The following is a 6,206-nucleotide window of genomic DNA, read 5'->3' as shown; positions in this document are numbered from 1 at the left end:
CTCCTCGTCAAATTCCTTTTCGCATACCTGTGTTCTGAAAATGAATGTGAAATAATGGATTCTGCGTGAAAAACCAAGAATGCACTTTACGTTTGAGCAGTTGCTAATAATACGAACATTTGAAAAAGTGGCAGAATTCGTTGGTAATTATCTCTATTTGCCATATCTGCAGATTGGTCCGAAAATGATCTTCGGCAGTAATTAGTACTCTTTCGTTTTTCTGTAGAACCAATCTAGCGTTTCAGTTTGCTGATGATCTCATTTACAATTAACACGTAAACCTGGTTACGTTCGGTAGTTATTTTTCCTACAAGTGCACCAACTTCAATAGAATATCTAAGTATTTATTTGTTTCTTTGCATCATGCAAATCTATCTATACGATCACTGAACGTAGATAACTTTAATCTGCCCGTGCTTATGTGCACTTTTTTTTTTTTTTTTTTTTTTTTTATAGAACCCGCGTTTCGTTCAACACCCCCTCCCCCTCAATCTCTTTCCTGCAGGGTGCTATAACACCGGCTGACATAAATCATAAGTTTCATGTAAGATAGAACATCCGACAGGTACTCTTTAATGAGCCAAGAATATCTCTCACAAGAGGCGTAAGTGAGAGACTGGTTTTGGAAGTCTTTCTTTGGAAACAAAAAGCAAAAAAAAGGGGGGAATGCAAGGTAACAATATCTTAACACGTTTCGGCCACACCTCCGTCGAAAGAGGGAGAGAGAAAAAAATAAAAGTTATAAGAAATTTTACTCATGGTGTAATACCTTATATGGATATTACAGTTTCCTGAGTAAGGAGTTCCACGCACGGGCAGTATTTACCTTGGCGTTCCCTGTGCCATCAGGGAACATTTATTATTGCCATTATTTTATTCTTTTGTAATTAGACCCATCAAGGTCCTTTGGCTATGAATCTTTATGGATACTACGGTATACTTATATAAGTTAAGGTTTCGTAAGGTTTAATCCTGTTATCACGACGTTGTACAAAGATTTTTTTTATATAATTGCACATTTCACTATGAATACCACTATTTATGTATTATCAACAGAACATTTCATTATTATATAAACAATGTATTTTCTTATATGAATAAAAATTATGAATATCAAGTTTAGTTTCAATAAGTGAACCAGATTCCTCGGTTACCTGTCAGTATTAATGAGTAATTTGATTCTTGATAAACCTCAGTCAAGCATCTGTCTCTATGTTAGCGATTTTTCTGCTTGTCATAGTTCATTTTCGACTATTCTCTACGTTCTTTTTCTTTCGAATGAACACATTATTCTTTGGAAGCTTGAATTTCAAGTCAACGTCCCTTGTGGGCTTGTTCCCTATGAATAATGCTCATTTTCTAAATAATAATATAATAATAATGTTTTTTAATGTTGATCATCTACAAAATTCGTCATTGCTAAATTGTTCAGTTACCCAGAAATCTGACGTGTCTGAATCTCGTCTGATTCTACATCTTTCATCACATTCCTTTGATCACATACTATCACCAGTTTATCTTTGCGAATATTTGGGACAAAAAAAAATAACCATCTTTTGATAAGTCAAAGAAATTGGTTAATGCTTTCAAATGTAAATTTCAGTGCAAGCTAGCTAATTAAGTCTAAATAAGGATTATGAGATCGACCGCCCCCAAAAAGTTGTGAAATTAGCAGTACATAGACAAGGACTAAAAATTAAACTGCCAATTCCCGCACTGTGCACTTACCGCCTTACAGCTTTCAAGACATTTACAACAGGGAGATTTGGACAGCAATGTAAAGAGATCCAGGAAACAGAAGAGATGAACTACAAGGATCTGACGGTGGAACTGGGAGAAAACTCGACAATTGCAATAAGAAGTAGCAGTTAAGAGAGATTGCACAGCAAGATTTAAAAAAAAAAAGAAGCAGGAATGACGGTAGAGTAAAAGGTTAAAAAGTCGGTTCTCCTAGGGTCTAAGGGGACGCTGCAAGCAACCTTCAGTAATGCCTACAGTACACCACGTGATGCGCACTGAACTCAATACCTCCCACCGGGAAACCGGACTATTGAGCCATAAAGATAATAGAATATTAAATCTAATTGGTAATCTCTTAAATTCACATGACTGGTAATCATGTCTAAATTAGGGTCATTAATCGACTTCAAATGGGTCATGATAATTATTCTCTGAAGGCAATTTGATAATTAGTTTTAATAACGAGCTAGAAATCAACCGTAGACAGAGATTGGCCATATCCACCAAGGTCATTTACGAAATTGAAATTTTGAAAAGTAGCAACAACATTTAATAATAATAACAGTAATAATAATAATAATGTCAAGTAGGGAGACAGATACCAGGTAGGAGTTTGTCTTTGTGTTGTCGGACAGGACCTCCTCCGACTCACCTGTACCTGTGGTTACCTGAGTATTCATGTCCTCCCTCGTCTGCAGAGCTGAGATGTATTGGATCACGGCCTCCTGTAAAGGCGATTTGAATTTATTTTGGATTGAAGTTTCCCCTGTTTTGTGTGAGGAGTTTGTTGATTTTTTTTATATATATCTATTTTTCTATACAATATTTATAGACTCTGATGGTCCTTATGGCCTATCGGTCTTGGTGTTTATATTGTAATTCATAGGTAGGAATTTAAGTGTTTTCTCACTTTTATCCTTCACCTTCTTTCTTTCGTTTATAGTTATAGGTATATTTGGATTTTGGCCTGGCCAGCCATTGTATGGATATATTCCTGTTTAGACGTATTCTTGTGTTTGTTCTCTCTCATGTTTCTATCTAGGGCTTAGTTTTCTTAGCGTTTAGGGATCCTACGGGATTATTTGAGGACTAGTGTACGTCCTTTTCAGTCACAAGGTTGACTTAATGTTATTTTTTGTTGTGAATAAATATTGTTGAGTTTTCCCTTTTGTTTTCGTCTCACTGACCATTTTACGCAGAGTATTTTTGAACATCACTGAGAATATAAATAGTGCAATAAAAGAACTGCACCAGGACCCAATAAAGGAGTCCGTAACAAGTTGGCGACCGTGACAGGATATTCTCAGGGATACTCGGTATCTTGGTCTGTGGAGCGACACTGGGGTGGTCTCTTCAATATTTATTTTGTAGTATTGCCTTTCTCCCTGTACACTTTATTTTTTTGGCATAATGGAAGAGTTTGTTTTTGATCCTGCCGAATATTTGGGGTCGGCCGATTGTATAAAGCATTTGCCCGTATTGAGTAGGAAGCATTTAATTTCTTGTGCTCAGTGGTTAGGTGTTCCGCTGAAATCTGCGGGCACTAAGAGGGAAATATTGATGGCAGTAAGAGATAAGATTTCTCAAGATTTAGCAGAGGCTGGAAATTTGATTAACGAAAGTCGAGAGGACAGTGATGATGAAGGTAGTACGTTTTTGATGTAGATTCAGAGGAGGAAAAATTGAGTGTGAGAGCAGGTTTGACTTTGTTTGAGGATCCTCCCCGCACAGGTATTATTTTTGAAGGTCCATCTAATGTTTACCTAAAATCTAATTTGTCTACTAATCCTTTTTTGCCTTCCCCAAATCCTATGCCAGAGGGACCCCTGGCTCCTATTCAATGTTTGGGAGAGTCTAAGGAGGAGGTAGAATATAAGTTAATTTGCAAACGCATCGAGTTGAGGAAATTGGAATTTGAGGAGAACGAGAGGGCGAGGCATCACGAGCTGGAGGTAGCTAATATAAATTTACAAATGGCAAAATTGCAGGGGACCAATATGATCAGTTCCCCTAAGAATAATTTTAATGATAAATTTAATTTAGGTGCGGCATTAAAGTTAGTGCCAGTCTTTGATGAGAAGAACGTCCTGAATTCTTCAAGGCATTTGAACGGGTTGCCACCCGATTGTCTTGGCCCTCTGAAATGTGGACGGTATTGATACAGTGTAGATTGGTTGGCAAGGCAATCCGGGTATACAATGCCTTGGAGGAAGGAATTGCTCGGGACTACCAGAAGGTCAAAGCACTGGTCCTAAAAGCCTATGATTTGGTACCCGAGGCTTATCGTCTGAAATTCAGGAATTACAACAAACACCCTTCTCAATCCTTTGTTGAATTTGCACGGGTCAAGGAGGAACAATTCGACGACTGGCTAAAGAGTACGTCAGGTAGTGTCTTTTGCTGCGTTGAGGGAATTGTTGCTCCTTGAGGAATTCAAGAAAGCGTGTAGCAAGGAGTTGAGAGTTCATCTCGAGGAGGTTAAGGCTATAAAACTGAAAATGATGGCCGCCCAATTGGCAGATGAATATGTCTTGACTCATCGTTCTGGAACTGGTAATTTTGGTTATCAAGATATGAATAATCCTCTTCTCGGGTCGTCAGTAATGGAAGGAGAGTAGAAAAACCATTTCGTCGTCTGTCTCTAATATTCCTAAGGGTAATAATGACCATTCTTTTACAGGTACAGAAATGTTGGTGGAGTCTCTGCAGGGCCGCCTCCTCCTCGTATCTTTGTTAACAAGGGTATGCCTAATTCAGGCAAGAATAACTATAACAGGTATAATGATAACAGAGGTACTGGACGTAGAGGAACATGTTTCTGGTGTGAACAAACCAGGTCATTTTCCAGCACCAGTGCAATGCACGTAGGAGGTATCTGCAGAGAAATGGTCAGAATCCAATTTCATTAATTTCCAACAGGTCTGGTTTTAGTGATAAGGTTGAAAAAACTGAAGTAGTTAGCAGTAGGGTAGATAGTAATGATAATTCATCCCCTAGCAATAAAAATTTGTGACTCGATTTTGACAAATATGTCTGGCCAGGTAAAATAATTCATAAATCTAAAACTATCAATGTGAAGTTTTTGAGGGACACTGGTTCAGCTCGGTCTCTGGTGTTGAGTGAGACTTTGAATGGTTTACAAGAGCGTTCAGGTAATTATGTCGTTCTGGGAGGGTTCCCGAACACTGTTGTTTCTGCTCCGTTGGTGGATGTCAGGTTGTCTTTTCCCCCGGATATGACAGGGTTACTGAGTTGGCCGTTGTCGATAATCTCCCCATACTGGGTATTGAGGTATTTTGGGAAATGATATGCTCAATAGTGAAGGTCGGGAATTATTTCCTATTTTGTCGTTCATGCCCATCCTGTTTCTGTAACAACCCGTGCCACAGCAAGAGCTGCTGAATCAATTAATGATGATGAATTATTATTTAGTAGTTTAGAAGTAGATGTAGATAGGCCCGGGTCTGTAGATAGTAGTGATAGTCATATTATTATTAATGATGTTCTGAAACCTGATTGGGATCGTTTGGCTTTCATTGAGGCCCAGAAAACAGAATTTAATTTTGAGTTTAGGTGATATCAATGATCTAACTAAGCCTCGGTTTGGTATAATCAATAATTTGTTGTACAGATTTAGTACCTTCGACAGATGATCTGAGGAATACTTCTCGGATCGAGCAAATTGTGGTCCCTTCCCATTTCCGTGAATCAGTAATGAGTCTCGCTCACGACAATTTCCTTTCAGGTCATTTTGGGGTATGGAAGACTTTCCGTAAATTAGCAAGATATTTTGGTGGCCTGGAATGAAATCGTCTGTGAAGCGTTTTGTGAACGAATGTGAGGTTTGTCAGGTTATGGGAAAACCAAATCAAATTATTCCTAAGGCTCCTTTAAATCCTATTCCTGTCCATCGGAGAACCATTCTCGGAATTGGGTGATAGATGTGGTTGGTCCTTTGCCGAAACTAAGTCTGGTTATATTTATCTATTAACAATTATGGATAGAGCCTCTAGATTTCCCGAAGCTTTCCCTTTGAGACGGATAACCTCTAAAAGTAGGTTTTTGAAAAAATTAATGGAATTCTTTTCCAGGTACGGTCTACCCCGTGTTTATTCAGACCGATTGCGGTACGAATTTCACAAGTAAAATGTTTAGAGGTAAGTGTGCTGAACTGGCCATTCAGCACATTACGAGTGTTCCGTATCATCCGGAGAGTCAAGGTGTGGTGGAGAGGTTTCACCAGACATTAAAATCTATTTTGAAAAAAAAATTGTTATGAACATGGAAGCGAGTGGGACAAAGCACTGCCGCTCGCACTCTTTGCTCTTAGGAATCATCCCAATGCCTCCACAGGTGTAGCTCCCTTCGAACTGATTTTTGGGCAGTCATCAGTCTATCTCCAAGGACACCTTAAGCTGCTGCTGAGGGAGCATCTGGCTCGTGAGGTGTCAAGTAGGGAGACAGAT

This window comes from Macrobrachium nipponense, chromosome 35, assembly GCF_015104395.2.
Source record: "Macrobrachium nipponense isolate FS-2020 chromosome 35, ASM1510439v2, whole genome shotgun sequence".
In the NCBI taxonomy this organism is placed as follows: domain Eukaryota; kingdom Metazoa; phylum Arthropoda; class Malacostraca; order Decapoda; family Palaemonidae; genus Macrobrachium; species Macrobrachium nipponense.
Note: the sequence above shows the minus strand (reverse complement) of the source record.